The 12,047-nt window shown below is 41.4% G+C and overlaps 1 protein-coding gene across 1 annotated transcript in view; it reads right to left on the bottom strand.

Annotated features, from left to right (window-relative positions):
- Window positions 1–347: 347 nt before the first annotated feature.
- The window catches only part of MBTPS2 (membrane bound transcription factor peptidase, site 2), a 63,776-nt gene continuing 52,076 nt past the window's right edge, over window positions 348–12,047 (bottom strand). Inside the window, exons 12-13 of the transcript XR_003132754.3 lie at window positions 9,103–9,204; window positions 348–484 (exon numbers count right to left, since the gene is read on the bottom strand). The gene's annotated coding sequence lies outside the window, so the exon portion shown is untranslated. The remainder of the gene's footprint in view (window positions 485–9,102; window positions 9,205–12,047) is intronic.

Genomic DNA, 12,047 nt, shown 5'->3' with positions numbered 1-12,047 from the left:
CTGGGATGGAGTCCTGCATCAGGCTCCCAGCAGGGAGCCTGCTTCTCCCTTTGCCTATGTCTCTACTTCTCTCTCTGTGTCTCTCATGAATAAATAAATACAATCTTAACCCCCCAAACCCCAAAACAAACAAACAAACAAACAAACAAACAAAGCAAAGGGAAGAAAGACAACTAGCAGGAAGATGAGAGGAGATGTCTGGAAAACAAAGGTGGCCCTGCTATGTAGATAAGTTTCTTGGATGGAGTTGAATCTCTGTAAACAGCCATTTTCCTGGAAGCAGCAGGCAGAGGGGGGAGGTATAGAGCCTTCCCTGAATTTGCTGGGTTTTCATTACTTTTGACTCAAAATAACGTCCCTGCCAAATTGGCCCATCTTGGGACAGCCTGCCCTGGGCCTCTACAGATTCCTCCTTTGAAACTTCCCTTAAGGTTCACACGTAAAAGTTGATCAGGTTGGTCATTCTGTCTTGTTGAACCAGTTCCTGTAATAAGTCAGTTCAGTTAAAATCATTTCAGGAGGCGCTGATGCAGTTCTGTTCTCAAAGTTAGGCCCATGGTTCAAGCAATCAGGTTTTCTTTTTCTTTTTCTTTTTTTTTTTTAAGATTTTATCTATTCTCTTGACACAGACAGAGGGTGCACAAGCAAGGGGAGAGGGGGAGCTGCAAGCAGAGGGAGAGGGAGAAGCAGGCTTCTCGCTGAGCAGGGAGCCTAAGTGGGGCTCGATCCCAGGACCCCAGGCACGACCCAAGCCAGAGGCAGATGCTTAACCCACTGGGCCACCCAGGTGCCCTAGCCATCAGGTTTTAAATAAGAGGCATTTCTATGGAAACAAAAGAAAAATAGTGGTTAATGATTGGATCAAATTATAAACCATTTTCTGAGTTCTGAGGCTACCCAGCCACTAGATTTCTAGATTGTTGAGCTTAAGTCATCTTTCTATAGATTGACAGCAGACAGCGTCAGTCTGATAAGAGTTTCTTGGTTTGTAGTTCAAATATTTGTGGTGATCTTTTTTTTTTCTTTAAGTGGACAAGGAGGTTTATTATGTCTATTAGAGTTACATACTGCTGGAAACCTAATTTCTTTTTTTTTTTTAGTATGCCCTATGCCCAATGTGGGGCTTGAACTCATGACCCTGACATCAAGAGTTGCACACTCTACTGACAGCCAGCCATGGGTCTGGTGATGATCTTTTTGAATGGCCCAAAGAGGAACAGACATATAGATTGCCTATATGTGAGCTACTGTGGTGATATTTCTGAAGTAGCTCATATTTAGTTTGCAGGGTTTCAAGAGAAAGGGCAGTTTTAGTTCTCAAATGAATCCAACTCAGAAAGTTGAGAAAAGACTTAAAATGTTCCTTTGGAGAATTGTAACCAGACACTGGAACTAGAAGAAATCAGGATCTAGTCCAGTTTATAATGAACAGTATTAGAATCTAATACTTGGGATCCCTGGGTGGCACAGCGGTTTGGTGCCTGCCTTTGGCCCAGGGCGTGATCCTGGAGATCCGGGATCGAATCCCACGTCAGGCTCCCGGTGCATGGAGCCTGCTTCTCCCTCTGCCTGTGTCTCTGCCTCTCTCTCTCTCTCTCTCTCTCTCTCTCTCTCTCGAATAAATAAAAATAAAATCTTAAAAAAAAAGAATCTAATACTTAACACGGTATGTTATTGAAATGTTTTCTCTCTATAATCACCCTCATTTCTACCAAAGATAGCTGAATTAATACTGATTTGTTGCTAAATAAGTGTAGTTTCTTTCTTTCTTTCTTTCTTTCTTTCTTTCTTTCTTTCTTTCTTTCTTTCTTTCTCTTTCTTTCTTTCTTTCTTTTTCTTTCTTTCTTTTTCTTCTTTCTTTCTTCTTTCTTTCCTTCTTTCTTTTTCAAGTAGGTTCCATGCATAGCATGGAGCCCAATTCGTGGCTTGAATTTGGGACTGTGAGATTGAGACCTGAGCTGAGATCAAGAGTTGGATGCTTAACCAACTGAGCCACCCAGGCACCCCTAAGTAAATCTAGTTTCAAAATACCTTGGCCTGGGCATTTACATACGTACAATAAGAATAGCCGTTGACCATGCAGGCTCTTTAAACACTCCTTTGCCAGCACTTTTTTTTTATAAGGAATCTCTAGATTGAACTTTTAACAGCCTTTTGAGGCCAGAAAGCCCAATACTTGCCAACAGACTTTGCTTAAAATAGCTGAAGATTTTCCTGTCTCTGAGTATTCTCTGAGTATTCGCCCAAGTACTCTGAGGTTCTACACCTGTGAGGAAGTGACCTTTACTCATCTGGTAAGGCTGCTGGGAACTCTGTGAGCAAAGTATCAGGCTGAGATTTCTAAGGGGCTTTACTGGCTTCACAAAGTCAACCTTAGTTCTTTAAAGCCGTCTGGTCATATCTGAGTCTATGCATGTCTCTCTCAAATATGGCATTCCAGTCAAAGCCCTGGTAATCTAACCAATGTTTCTGTAGCTGAGGCACAGGAGTGCAAGGACACCTGGCTCTGGCGGTCCCAAACAGACCAGGTTTGGCCACTCCTGCTGACAAAATCCAAAGGTAGAGAAGGGAGTGGTGGTAAAACAAGAAAGGAATTTATTTCAGTGAGGCCAACACCCAGAAGATAGTGGGCTAGCGTCTCAGAGGCAGTCTCCAAAGTGCTAAATATACTTCCAGGTTTACATAAGGAAAATGTGGGGCAAAGGTAGGTGGGTACCTGCAGGTGGGCAGCAAAGGTCAAGTCAATCATTGTCAAGTCAAGCATGGGCAGGGTCTTGCTGGCTCAGGGCAGTTCTTATTGCTCCAGGGGTAGTTTTGGTTCTGGTTCCCATTCAGGGATTCTTTGCCCACAGTCTTTTGCCTGAGTTAAGAAATGAGCCGGAAAGAAGAACTTAACCAATTAGAAAGTTTGAGGTCAAAATGGAGATAGTTGAAATCCTCTTTCAAGAACTTGGCTTTATGACCAGTGAGGATATGCTGTTTGGTCTCCACCATTCAGAGGGTGCACTTTTTGGAGTGCACTCGGTGGCTAAATAGACTGGGAGTCCCAGGCTCTCTCTCTCTGTGTCTGGCTGTGGGAAGTTTGTCATGAGAGGTTCCAGCCTAGAGGAACTCTTGTCATCTCAACCTTCGTTGCTTGGCAGTGCTGGCAAGTCCCACTACAGTAGTGCCTGCCCCATATTAGAGATGAGCAGATCAGTAACTGGAGGCATCTCATGATTTTGTGAGGACCAGAGACACATCCCTACCTCATGTGCAAGGAAGGCCTTTGCTTTCTCAGATGAATTTTGGGAGTAAACTTTTTTTAAAAAGATTTTATTTATTTATTTGAGAGAAACAGAGACAGAGACAGAGAGAGAGCACGAGCAGGGAGGAGAGGGAGAAGCAGGCCCCCCGTGAGCAGGAAACCCCACATGAGGCTCCATTCCAGGACCCTGGGATCATGCCTGAGCTGAAGGCAGATGCTTAACTGACTGAACCACCAAGGCACCCCTGGGAATAAACTTTTGAAACATGTATGCTGTGTCATCTATCCCCTCTCTGTATGCCTTGTATCTCTGGTTAAACCACTGAGGCTTATTTGTTTGATTTGCTATTAATACATCCTACTCATCAGTGGCTGGAGGATGGATCCTTTAAATTGGTTATATTAAAAACATTTTTTATTTTTTATTTTTTTTTATTTATTTTTTTTTTTTTAAGGATAAAAACATTTTTTAAATAAACAGCTCTCAACTGTCTTATTAGCATAGTGGCTAGCCTTAGGGACTGCCATGACAAGATGAAATAATGGAAATTAGACTTATGACTTAAAGGCCCACAACCAACAAAAATTCCCTTCTTTAAAAAATTTTTTTTAATATTAAGTATTTATTTATTCATGAGAGACAGTCAGAGACACAGGCAGAGGGAGAAGCAGGCTCCCTGTGGGGAGCCCAATGCGGGACTTGATTCCAGGACCCTGGGATCAGGACCTGAGCCAAAGGCAGACGCTCAACCACTAAGCCACCCAGGCACCCATAAATTTCCCTTCTTAAAACCCAGCTTCATCTGCCTGTTGTAATTTCCCTTTCCTTACAAGATTTACAGGGAGGGCTCCAGCCTAAATTCTATGTTCCAAGTTTACAGGTTGCTCATGTAAATGTTACAAGATTTGTGTCCCGTGTCCCCTTAGTGTTCAGGTTCTCAGTCATGCTGCCTCAAAGAATCTAGAGGTAGAGCAGAGAAGAGTGGTGGGCAGCAAAGCACAGTTTATTGAACAAGTGTATAAAGCTCCCCAGGAGGGAGAGAAGCCCAAGAGGGTTGCTCTTGGAATTTCTAAGTTTAGGGATTTTTATGAGCTCTTTTGAGGAACTTTGTGTGTGTGTGTGTGTGTGTGTGTGTGTGTTTAGATTTTATTTATTTATTCATGAGAGACACAGAGATACAAGCAGAGGGAGAAGCAGGCTCCATGCAAGGAGCCAGACATGGGACCCGATCAGGAGACTCCAGGATCACGCCCCAGGCCAAAGGCAGGCACTAAATCACTGAGCCACCCAGGGATCCTCTTTTGAGGAACTTTCTTAAGCAATCAGGGCTTTGGTCATGTTTCTGCCTGCCTATTTGGTTAATATCCCTGGGCTGATGGTCTTTTTTGCTGACATCTGGGGGGCTATGTTTTAACTGCCCTTTGCCTGTGATAGTGCAAGTGCTTTGTAGTCAATTGCCTTATTTTAGGAGGTTTTGCAGAAGTCACTTCTGCAAGTACTGCAAAGCAGAATGCTAGCGTAGTCCTATCTAAGTTGTGAAGCAGGATGTTAGTGTTGTTTTATTTTCCTTGTCCTGACTCCTTGTTTTCTTGTTGGGGACTCTGGCTCTGACTACCTAACTGCCCAACTAGCTCCTAACAGTATTGCTAAAATCAACTTGTAAAAGAGATCTATGTAGTCATTTGAAGGCAAGCACTTGTAAGATTGGGCATCTAAAACTCAGAAAGAGGGGCACCTGGGTGGCTCAGTCAGTTAAGTGTCTGCCTTCGGCTCAGGTCATGATCCCAGGGGCCTGGGATGGAGTCCCGCAACCCTGCATAGGGCTCCCTGCTCCATGGGGAGCCTGCTTTTCCCTCTTCCTCTGCTGCTCCCTCTGCTTGTGCTCTTGCTCTGTCAAATAATAAAATCTTTAAAAAAATAAATAAAACTCAGAAAGACAAAAACTAACTCAAATATTTTTCAAGTTCACATGATCCAGGAAAATATTCAATATGAAAGCTAATTTAAGGTTGTTGATTAAATTAAAATACACATTTTTACAATTAACAGCATTAAATATAAAACTTGTAGTCTACCTGTCTTTCACTGAAAGTCAAATAAGTCTGTTATCTCTGTTGCAAAATTTGTCCAAAAAACAAGAATGGTTGACTTTGTCTAATGCCTCATAAAGTTTTGTGAGTAATCTAAACACAATTGTTAAGAACAAGTAGATAAAATAGATGTAAATAAGGTAAAAAGGTTTATAAGTAAACTTCGAAGTAGTTTCAAAATCTTTGGTAATCTGAAGCTTTAAAAATGTTTGCTAATTTAACAGTGAGTTAAGTTAAATTTATTGAATACCTAAATTCTTTCTAAATAAGACAAAATAATAAAACATCAAGTACTAAACAAAAGTTTATCTGTTTTTGTCTTATCACAGAGACTACTGATAAATATGGGTCTGTTAGTACACTTGGTTTGTGCTTTACTGAAAAATTATACCATGAAAAAGCATGTTTCTAGAAATTATGAAGTATATTCATAAATTTGCTAATGGGGCAGCCCTGGTGGCGCAGCAGGTTAGCGCCGCCTGCAGCCCGGGGTGTGATCCTGGAGACCCGGGATCGAGTCCCACATTGGGTTCCTTGCGTGGAGCCTGCTTCTCCCTCTGCCTATGTCTCTGCTTCTCTCTCTGTGTGTGTCTCTATGAATAAATAAATAAATAAATAATAAGTAAATTTGCTAATGTAAAGAATAATGGTTTAACTGATGGCTCACAATTGCTTACTATTTAGTTTTTAGCAGAAACTAAGTTTTCAAAAAATTATGAATGCTAATAAATGTTAATGAGACTAGAAATAATAAGGGGAACAACTCTATGCAAGGAAAGTAAGATGCGTGTTTTTGGTAAGAAGTAGTATAAGGAATAGAAATACATTTTTGTTGAGTTGAGGGAAAGAAAATGATTTTGTCTTAAAATGAGGCTGGTTATTTAACTTGGAAAAACTGAGGACAAAATGTGAATGTAAAAAAAGTTGTAGAAGTTTTATACAAAAGGGATCTTTGGAAAGGAATTTATGTGTGGTCAATACTAGTTAAAATTAAGATCAATTTAAGTAAGTAAATGAATTTTAATATTAAAAAGTAAAATTGTGTTTTCTTTTTGTTAAAAGGATGATGTTTTATTGCACTATTGGTCTGCTCTTATTAAGAAATTGTAAACAAAAGCTTTTCTTTACCTTTAAAATTATCTGCCTAAAAAACGAGGATTCTGTATTTTGCCAAAATAATTTCCTATGTTTGTCAGGTCTTTGATAACTTAAAAAAAAAAAAAGACTGAGTCAAAACAAAAACAAAACCTGAGTCTTAATATTAAAAAAGCTAAATTTTGCTCCCTACTATGTGACCTTCTGTATTTGCCTTTAAAATCTTTTATTTAAGACCCTAAAACTGAAGTAAGAATTTCTAAAACTAGGGGGAAAACTGGATTTAAGCAGAACAAAAAGTAATAACATGAAACTGCATAAACTGAGGAAGGTAATTGTAATTTTTATGACTTTCTGTTTAAAACGCTGCTTTTTAAAAAATGCTTTGTTTTTCAAATTAAAAAAAATTCTTGGGTACTTGGGTGGCTCAGTAGGTTAAGTGTCTGCCTTCTGCTCAGGTCATGGTCTCAGGGTCCTAGGACTGAGGCCACATATGGCTCCCTGCTCAGTGGGGAGTCTGCTTCTCTCTCTCCCTCCTCCACTGTCTCTGCTTGTGGCTCTTTCTGTCAAATAAATAAATAAAATCTTCTTTAAAAACTCTCTTAAGCTTATTATTTACAGCAATTTGACAAAATACATATTTGCAAACAAATCAAAACAGTTATTTTTTTGTCCCTACCTAATCCCTCCAGAATTCAGAAACTGTCAGTGTTATTTTTTTTAAAGATTTTTAAACTTTTTTTTTTAAAGATTTTATTTATTTATTCATGAGAGACACATAGAGGCAGAGATATAGGCAGAGGGAGAAGCAGGCTCCCTGCAGGGAGCTCAATGGGGAACTCGATCCCAGATCCCGGGATCACGCCCTGAGCCGAAGGCAGATGCTCAACCACTGAGTCACTCAGGCATCTCAAGATTTTTAACTTTTTAAGATTTTATTTTTAGGTAATCTCTACACCCAATGTGAAGCTAGAACTCACAACCCTGAGATCAAGTGTCACCTGCTCCACAGGCTGAGCCAGCCAGGTACCTGAGTGTTCTTATATTTTTATGGCAATATATATTTGGATACATTCAATAAGAATGTTTTCCTTTTAGTAGGACACAATTGGAAACATAGATTATACGACATAATTGAAAATGAAAGACTTTGGCTGCCTCCATTATTTTTTAAGATTTTATTTATTTATTCATGAGACACAGAGAGAGAGGCAGAGACACAGGCAGAGGGAGGAGCGGGCTCCATGCAGGGAGCCTGATGTGGGACTCGATCCTGGAACTCCAGGATCACGCCTTGGGCCGAAGGCAGGCGCTAAACCGCTGAGCCACCCAGGGATTCCCTGCCTCCATTTTTAAAAAAGATTTTATTTATTTACCCATGAGAGACAGAGAGAGAGGCAGAGATACAGGCAGAGGGAGAAGCAGGTTCCATTCAGGGAGCCCGATGCAGGACTCGATCCCGGGACCCCAGGATCATGCCCTAAGCCAAAGGCAGACGCTCAACCACTGTGCCACACAGGCGTCCCATCCTCCATTTTTCTCTTAAAGATTTTATTTATTTATTTGAAAGAAACAGAGAGAGAGAGAGAGAGAGAGAGAGAGCGCACAAGCAAGGTGGAGGCGCAGAGGCAGAGGGACAGGGCACAGGGATCATGACCTGAGAGGAAGGCAGACACTTAACTGACTGAGCCACCCAGGTGCCTCTTGGTGGTCTCCATTTTGACTTGGAACTTTCTAGTTGGGTTCTTTCTGGCTTAGCTCTTGGCCCAGGCAGAAATTCTTGAGGGCAAAGAATCCCTGGATGGAAACTGAAACTACCCCATGAAGCAATAAGGAATGCACTCCTGATTCCCGGCTACACTCCTAAGACATAGAACAAGACTGAGCGCCCGGGTGGCTCAGTGGGTTAAGTGTCTGACTCTTGATTTCAGCTCAGGTCATGATCTCAGGGTCCTAGGATTCAACCTCATGTTAAGCCCCTCATTGGGCTCCGCGCTTAGTAGGGAGTCTGGTAGGGATTCTTTCCCTCTCCCTCACCCCCCACTTATGCTCTCTCTCAAATAAATAATCTTAAAAAAAAAAACAACCTAAAACAGAACAAGACGAAAGGACAAATCTCTTATATGCACATTAACAGCCTTGGCTAGGTCTTGGGTCTCTTGGAGCCATAGCCACACTAATATCTAGGAGGGATATGCAGCGAGGTTAGGGATTTTGTCTTGTTTTACAGTATATCTCATTGCACAGAAATTTTCTTCAGGTCCGGGGGTGACCAAGTGTCATCCTAACCCATTCTGTGTCCAACTTATCATAACATGGGAGTCTTCTTGAGATGTTGAGCACTCTAACAGCTTTTAGGTGTTTGACCTGTACCCACCAGTTTTGCCACTTTGGCTTCCAACATGTCCCTTAGCAACAGCCTTTACTCCATGTGGGCATTAAAGGACACCAAAGACAGACATAATTTCCTCTCTGGGAAGAAATGGATCAGGAACCAAAGAGTACTCTACCAAATGTAGCAAAGTGTCACCTAGCCCAAGGAACCAGTTGCACAAGTATTTTCTCCTGCTAAGCGAAATTTAGAAAGAGAGAAAAATGCCTCTTACCATATTGGTTCTATTTGCCTCCACAGATAGATTCCGGGAGGCTAACATGGTAAGAAATCTTACCTGCCACTGGCTGAATGTCAGATGTCCTGAGGAACTCTCGGCTGCAGCAGTGTCAGAGTGAGAGGTATCCAGCGAGTTTAAGGATTCTGCGGATTAGGCCACCTGTTGGGGAGGAAAAATTTCCTTAGCTCTTCAAGATCCTCTAGCTGGGAGGTGCCTGGGTGGCACAGTCCCTTAAGCATCCTATTCTCAGTTTTGGCTCTGGTCATGATCTCATGGTTGTGAGGTCCAGCCTGGCATCTGGTTTCCACTTTTTTACTAAAAAACCATTAAAGTCGTTCATACTTTTTTGCTTAATGATTAATTTCCTTTTGCTAATCATTTCCTAAAATCATCTCTTAGAAGTGGAATTTCTGGGTAAACAGCTTTGATTACATGAGTTTATAGGATTTGGCTTGATTTCTTTCTTCTTTCTTTTCTTTTCTTTTTTTTTTTTTTTGGAGTCCCTGAGCAGGCCCAAATGATTTCTTTTTTTACGCTATTATAATCATGAAGCAAACAAACTTTCATATTCTGTTTTATTTTTTAATGAAAATATTTCCCGGGTAGCCCGGGTGGCTCAGCGGTTTAGCACCACCTTCGGCCCAGAGCCTGATCCTGGACACCTGGGATTAAGTCCCGGGTCAGGCTCCCTGCACGGAGCCTGCTTCTCCCTCCGCCTTTGTCTCTGCCTCTCTCTCTCTCTCTGTCTCTCATGAATAAATAAATAAAATCTTTTTTTAAAAAAGAAAATATTTCCCCACATTATCGTGTATTCTGTAAAACAATTTTTAAGTTTATCTTTTCAATAATCTCAACACCTAACATGCTGCTCGAAACCAAAACCCTGAGATTAAGAGTCACACACTCTCCCAACTGAGCCAGACAGGCCCCCCAATTTTTAATATCATTCTGTGGACATAAAGCTGAGTCAAGTTAGTCAATTTAATCTATCCATTCTACTATCTTCATTGTGGTACAGTTAGGTACTTGCTAGTTTTTCACTGGGGTAAATCACACTTTTAGGAATCTCTCTCTTTTTAAGATTTTATTTATTTATTCATGAGAGACACAAAGAGGCAGAGACATAGAAGCAGATGTCTCAGAATATCTCTATATAAACCTTAGCATATATTTAGGATAAATTCTCAGAAAAGGAATTATTGCCTCAAAGGGGGCCATGGACACTTCTTTTCTTTCTTCTTTCTTTCTTTTTCTTTCTTTCTTTCTTTCTTTCTTTCTTTCTTTCTTTCTTTCTTTCTTTTCTTTCTTCTTTCTTTCTTTCTTTCTTTCTTTCTTTCTTTCTTTCTTTTCTTCTTTCTTTTTTCTCTCTCTCTCTCTCTCTTTTTTTTTTTTTGTAGGCTCCATGCCCAGTGTGGAGCCTAATTTAGGGCCTGAACTCAGGGCCCTGAGATCAAGACCTGAGCTGAGATCAAGAGTCTGGCACCTAATGGACTGAGGCACCCAGGCACCCCAGATATTTCTGAGGTTAGTTGATAAATATTGCTAAATTGCTTTTCCAACTGTTTACATCAATCTACATTGTAATGTGTCATGTCTCACTTAGGTTAGATGTTAGAACAACGTGATGGGCTGCAGAACAACTTTCCTTAAAGATCTTTTTTTTCTTTAAGATTTATTTGACAGAGAGAGAGAGAGCACGCACAAGCAGGGGGAGTGGCAGGCAGAGGGAGAGGGAGAACCAGGCTTGATATAGGGCTTGATACCAGGACCCCGAGATCATGACCTGAGCCAAAGGCAGACACTTAACCCACTGAACCACCCAGGCGCCCCTATATTTCCTGTTTAAATTTTAAAATAAAAAAAAAGAGATTTAAGAAACCTAATCATGCATGAGAAATATTTAGTACTACTCAGGTAACAACCACAAGTAGATTAAGGTTATAAGTAGGTTGCTAAACTGAAAGCCTGCTTGATTTCTCTTCAGTCAGGAAGATCCTTTGAGAGCTCCTGTGTTGCGTGATCTCCACAGAGCTTGCATGTTTAAAAATGTGCTACTGGTATTTTTGCAGACATACAGAGGGAAGTCATTTAGCATATTCAACAATTTTGCTTTTCAGGTTGCATCCAATTACTGTATGCCTCCAGTGTCCGAAGTGTGCCAGAGGTCCTGGCTCAGAGACACTTGGGTGAATCCCTCAGGTTGTGTCTCTTCTGGGTGCCCCTTCTTGAAGTAGAGTTAGGCTGGTTGAAGAATAGCCTTTCTTCCTGGGGGCAGGTGGCCTCTGCTTTTTGGACAGACTCCTTTGACGTTCTGCTTCAGGAATGGGACTGGTGGCACGTGGTCCAGCAGCATCTCCTGTTAGACAAGGAGATGAAGGCCTTTGAGTTTCCTGGGCTGCTCCTGACCAGGCTACATTCTCTCTTGGGCTCGGAAGCCAGGTTTGCCCCCAAAGTTCTGCTGCTCCACAGAGGTAGAGGCATGGGTGTACTAGTGAGAAGGGACGGCAAAGTCTTCCCCTTCTGAATGTCACGAGTAGGTTGTAGAGCTAAAACCTGGACTCAAAAATAATTCTTATTCAACTTCTCCTCTTTTTGTCCTTTAATGTTTATAGGAACTATGTAATAATCAAATAACATGACAAGGCAAATGCGTCTTCACTATGCTAGGATGATATCAAGGATTGATGATGACCAATCATCCAGAGTTCATTCTTACCATAATGTGGTGAGTCACTTTTATTTTTCTCAGGGGAGGAAAGAAACATTACCAAACCTTCACTCACTTCATAATACTAAAAGATTTTTTCCTCTTTTTAAAGAACACTCCATATATGATTTTTACAGTGAGTAAGGAGCTAACTGTACAAAATTCATGTGCCTGGGACGCCTGGGTGGCTCAGTGGTTGAGTGTCTGCCTTTGGCTCAGGGTGTGATCCCGGGGGTCCGGGATCGAGTTCCACATCAGGCTTCCTGCAGGGAGCCTGCTTCTCCATGTCTCTGCC

Source organism: Canis lupus, chromosome X (genome assembly GCF_003254725.2).
Source record: "Canis lupus dingo isolate Sandy chromosome X, ASM325472v2, whole genome shotgun sequence".
NCBI lineage: Eukaryota > Metazoa > Chordata > Mammalia > Carnivora > Canidae > Canis > Canis lupus.
Note: the sequence above shows the minus strand (reverse complement) of the source record. Positions and strands in the feature narration are given on the sequence as shown.